The sequence below is a fragment of the Chiloscyllium plagiosum genome, chromosome 24 (assembly GCF_004010195.1).
Source record: "Chiloscyllium plagiosum isolate BGI_BamShark_2017 chromosome 24, ASM401019v2, whole genome shotgun sequence".
NCBI lineage: Eukaryota > Metazoa > Chordata > Chondrichthyes > Orectolobiformes > Hemiscylliidae > Chiloscyllium > Chiloscyllium plagiosum.
The window spans coordinates 25,206,406-25,212,462 of record NC_057733.1 but is presented as its reverse complement, the minus strand read 5'-3'; positions in this window follow the sequence as shown (position 1 = coordinate 25,212,462).

The window sequence follows — 6,057 nt, the reverse complement described above, 5'->3', positions numbered from 1 at the left end:
GGAATTCCTAGAGTCATGGCATTCATCCACAAACTCCATCAACAAACACATCGACCTGGACCCAATATACCAACCACTACAGCGGACAGCTGAAACTGACAACCGGAAGCGGCAGGGACAGACCACTATAAACACCAGAGGAAACATCAAAGAAGCGCTTCGCAGGAGGCTCCCAAGCACTGATGATGTCGCCTAGCCAGGGGACGAAATGTTTGCAACAAAATCTTCCAGCTCGGCGAACAGAACCACAACAACGAGCACCCGAGCTACAAATCTTCGCACAAACTTTGAATCACAGAAATAGATTTCAAAATAATTATGAAAACATAGATAAAACAGAATTCAAAGATCACTAAAAGCACTCGTGGTAAAGATTCAAATATAGAGATGAAAGTTAATTAGTCTCAAGAAGTTTTCCTTTATCACTAAAGGAAATGCCTGGTGCACCCTGGAAGAAACAAATTGCTCATGGCACATTCGCTAAAGAGTGCTAACAGTAGGGGTAGATTATAAAAACTTTACATATAACTTGCCTTTGAATAGAATTAATATTATGAATCATACAGGAGTTAGTAAGAATCAACTGTCTTTTTGTATTTTTATGTATATAATTAGGACAGTGGGAAAATATTAGAGGAGTAAGAGAATTTGATAGAGATAGCAAATGAATACATTAAACATCAAAATTCAAGCAGGTCCGTAGAGATAATCAAGTCTGTGACATGTCTGAAGGAGTATAGCCAGTAACTTTAGAATATGAATTAATAGGATGCATTATAAGATTTCTAGGTCTGGTGTTAAAAATCATGAGATCATGGGGAACCTAGTGCCATCCATTGGAGCATCCGTCATTGATTAGATGTTTCACAGGATTGGATGTACAGAATAGCGGAAGAGCACATTGATCATATTGTAACAGTAAAATGTATAAAAATGCTGTAGCCCACTGTGAAAATCAGAGCATCATTGATCTTTCTCCAATCTGAGCTCATGATTAAGGGAATAACTACACTCTTAGCTTGAGGGGAGTCTGTGGCCTTCTATCTGCATGATCCGGTGACTGCTTGAATAAAGACTGCCACGTGCCTGAATTTTGTTTGTCTCCTGAGTCTTTGTTCTCAGTCGGGGGGTTTCGGTCCTACGCCAACCTATCCCTGAAACCCCACACTTATCATAATTAACCCACCTAACCTGCACATTCCTGAACACTACATGATCAATCCAGCTAATCTACACATCTTTTATATTGTGGGAGGAAAGTGATGCAGACACATGGAAGCATGCAAACAGTCACTCAAGGCTGTCATCGAACCAAAATTCCTGGTGCTGTGAGGTAGTGGTACTAACTACCATGCTGCCATGTTCTAAGTTTTTGCCATGTTCAGGGCAGGCACCTGGTTGGATTTCAAACTGAATTGAAATTGAATCAAGGGGGAACTAATGCAAACCAACCATTGATTGAAAAGAAAAAAATGAGAGAGAACCAGTTCTAACTGGGTTTTTAACATGAGGCAGTTTTTTTTTAAACTTCTGGAGATTGCTCTTTCTCTTTATTTTATTTTCTATCCAATTTTCTATCTACTGAATTGTTGATTTTTTTGAGAAAAGAATCCCAGTCTGTAAGAAATAAGTAAATATTTAGAAGAGTCTGCCGAAATTCTTTACATTAACTGATAAGTTCAAAATGCAAGTAAGAAATGTAGATTTACTTGAAAGATGTCATGAAGACTTAGAATCCATTGTTGGAAATGGTTTATTGAATTGCCAAAATATGAAATTTACAGCTAGCAAATGACTGTTTAACCGTCTGAAAGAGGATGGAAAAAAAAAAGTGTTTCCAGAAGGAACCAACAAGGAATCAATTTATGACTTAGGAATTATAAGTTATTGAGCAGTGCTGGCATTGAATTTATTTGCTTTTTCCTGAGAGACTCTACAACAACAACTTATTGCTGTCATCAGTACAGTGAAATGACGAAGGCATCTGACACACATCACGATCTGTGTGTCCTCACGTGGCTCAACATGCCAACCCTGAAGCCACAGGTCTTTGGGTAGAGAGGGTAAGAGTTGCTCTGCAGAAGAAGGGTGGAAAGAGTTCCTAAGTTTGGGGTCTACTGTCCCTCCTTCCACTTCTCCACAGCAGACTTTATACAATCTGTTTCCACTGTGTTATGACTAGTTGGATTTTGGTGTTACCATATGGCATGACAAGCAGCAAAGTCCTCCCATAAATCAATGCTAATTCTTTTCTCCTTTTCAATTGAGTTTTCAGATTATCCTTAAAAAAGGACTGAACGCCTTGGGATTGTGTGTCATCCTTAAACTGTGAAAAAATGATTTGCTTTGGAAATTGATTATCTGCCATACAAATCCTGTGTCCAGACCTAGAAAGCTAATTTCCCATGACTGTGGTTGTGATGTGGATGGAATTGACTTCATTGAGCATGCTGAAGTTTGATCACTTGCCTTACCACTTTACTTTGAGTATCCTGCAAAGACACTACTGGAGAAAATTCTTCAGGACCGAGAGGAGTCTTCAGTTCTGTTTCCATGCTGTATGACTGTATGACTCTGTGGTGACCCAAGAATCACTGACTCATAAAAGGTGGTTATAGTAATAATGTTATGGCAATCACTAATGTCGAAGACCCAGTTGCACAACGTTTGGAAGTCTGCACTGACACATTCAATGACATCCATCTCCTCTTGGACAGTGACCTTTTTGAAAAGCTATCTGCTGAGACCTGAGAAATCTTCAATGACATCTACCGTCTCTCCGTCAATAACAATAGTTGGTGATCTTCCAGAGGGAGCTGATCTTGCAGATGTTGAGTGGAAAACCAACATACTTGCATGGTGATAATAAAAATAAAGCAAAGAACTGCAGATTCTAGAGATCTGAACCAGAAACAGAAATTACTGAAGAACTCAGCAGCATCTGTGGAAAGAGAGCAGAGTTAACATTTTGAGTGCCACCACTCTCCATCAGAATTGATAGCAGTTAGAAAAAAATGGCATTTATAAATGAGGTTAGGAGGAGGGGAGAAGTGAGCAGATAGATGCAGATGGAATCCAGAGAGCAAGAGAGTTAAGAAAATGAGTAAGCAGACAATGAGATTTTTGATAGTAGACCAGGACAGGGGAGAAACTGAATAAATCATTGTCAATTGTTGGGAAAGTCTCATATGGTTCATTAATGTCCTTTAGGGAAGGAAACTGCTATTCTTACCTGCTCTTGCCCACCTTTGACTCCAGCAATGTGGTTGCTCCAACACAGCAGTGTGATTGACTCCGAACTTGCCTCTGTATAATTACTGATTGTTATAAACACTAGCCCAGCCAGTGATGCTCTCTTCCTGTGAATGATTTTTATTTTAAAAGTGATTATGAAAATTGAGTGTAAGAGAGAATGGGTAGTCTGTGCTGAAACCAACTCAAATTGTAAAAACACCAGGATGCGATTATAGATAAAAAAAACATGGAAGGATGGAAACAGGAAGGAATGCTATTGAACTCAATGTTGAGTCCTATAGGCTGCAAGGTCCCTAAGCAGAAAATGAGATACTGTTCTTCGGGTTTACACTGAGTCTCGCTGGAGCACTGCAGCAGGTGTGAGACAGAAATGTTGGAATGGAAACATGGTGGTTTGTTGAAGAAGAAGGCAACAGGAAACCCAAGGTCATATTTATGGACAGAACATAAATGTTCACCAAAGCAATCACCCAGTCTGTGTTTCATCTTCCCACTTTAGAGGACAGCACACTGTGAACAGTGAATACAATACACTAGGTTGAATGAAGAACAGTAACTCTTACATGCTCTTACACCGTGTGGGCGGCACGGTGGCACAGTGGTTAGCACTGTTGCCTCGCAGCGCCAGAGACCCGGGTTCAATTCCCGCCTCAGGCGACTGACTGTGTGGAGTTTGCACGTTCTCCCCGTGTCTGCGTGGGTTTCCTCCGGGTGCTCCGGTTTCCTCCCACAGTCACAAAGATGTGCAGGATCAGCTAAATTGGCCATACTAAATTGCCCATAGTGTTAGGTAAGGGGTAAATTAGGGGTATGGGTGGGTTCGCTTCGGCGGGTCGGTGTGGACTTGTTGGGCCGAAGGGCCTGTTTCCACACTGCAATGTAATCTAATCTACATCGCCAGCTGATGATCTGAAATGTAGTCTGAATAATGCTAGTAATGTGATCACAACTGTGTAGTATAAGGATGTATTGAAGAGTCATCTTAGTCTTAGCCGTCAGTCTGTGGAGATTGAAAAATTTTTTAAATTGTCAAATCTCATTTGTGCGAGTTGATCATGAATGATTCCCTGACCAAATCGAGGTAAATAGGAAAGGGACCTGAGCAATCACACAGCCTTGTTTGATGCCTATTCAGATATGCAAGGACTCAGTCACCAACTCATTACTAAGAACAATTGTTATCATTACCAACAGGCTGGAGTTGCAGGATGGTAACAAGTTTTGCTGGGCACACGTTTCTTGAGGCTAATAGTGGCTTTGTGGTTGATGGAATCAAAGGGCTTTGCCAGACCAATGAAGGCCATGAAGAGCTGTTTGTATCATTTCAAGCCCTTTTCTTGGATTTGTCAAGCAGGAAAGATTATACTGGTGCTCCACGCAGATAACAAGAACCACACTGGGTCTCTGGAAGGATGAAATCACTGACAGATAAGGGGTGGTTTAGGAGGAGTCATCTGAAAGCTGCCCTCTTTGTGGACAGGAGGATATAATTTATAAGCAATTACCATAGAATGAATCATCACTTGTCTTGAAAACTGAAATAGTGATTATATTTTGAAAGTCGGGAGGTAGTAGCCCTCAGTCTGAGATTTTTCGTTACAGCTTCTGAGAGGTCATGACCACCAACATCGTAGATCAGTGGGTCGGTGTGGACTTGTTGGGCCAAAGGGCCTGTTTCTACACTGCAGTTATCTGATCTATCCAGATAGGAATATTATCCAGAACTCTTATTTTTTAACCTCTTGGATTTTTATCTCAGTAGAGTTGGCAGCATGACCAAAAATGATTTCTAAAGTTACTAAATAATTTGTTTTGATTGTTTAGATTAATAATCTTGCCTCCAGATTAATAAAAATTCCACTTGCGTTCTTTCCAAAGATCTCAGATAATATATTATCATCGGAGAAAAGCATTGGCATAGAGTCATAGTTATGCAGGCATTGAAGTATACCCTTTGCCTCAGTGGTTAGCACTGCTGCCTCACAGCACCAGGGTCCCAGGTTCAATTCCAACCTTGGGCAACTGTCGGTGTGGAGTTTGCATGTTCTCCCTGTGCCTGCATCGGTTTCCTCCCACAGTCCAAAGATGTGCAGGTCAGGTGAGTTGGCCATGCTAAGTTGCCCAGAGTGTTAGGTGCATTAGTCAAAGGGAAAAGGGTCTGGGTGGGTTACATTTTGGAGGGTCGGTGTGGACTGATTGGGCCGAAGGGCCTGTTTCCACTCTGCAGGGAATCTAATCTAAATCGAAACCACATTTCCTAAACTGAAGTAGTTCCACTTGCCTGTATTTGGTTCATATCCCTCGAATTCTTTCTTTTCCATGTATCTGTCCAAATGTCTTTTAGATGTTGGAATTAGAGTCATAGAGTCATGGAGATGTACAGCATGGAAACAGACCCTTCGGTCCAACCCGTCCATGTCGACCAGATATCCGAACCCAATATAGTCCCACCTGCCAGCACCCAGCCCATATCCCTCCAAACCCTTCCTATTCATATACACATCCAAATGCCTCTTAAATGTTGCAATTGTACCAGCCTCCACCACATCCTCCGGCAGCTCATTCCATACATGTACTACCTCGGCGTGAAAAAGTTGCCCCTTAGGGCTCTTTTATATCTTTCCCCGCTCACTCTAAACCTATGCCCTCTAGTTCTGGTCTCCCCGACCCAAGGGAAAAGACTTTGTCTATTTATCCTATCTATGCCCCTCATAATTTTGTAAACCTCTATAAGGTCACCCCTCAGCCTCTGATGCTCCAGGGAAAACAGCCCCAGCCTGTTCAGCCTCTCCCTATAGCTCA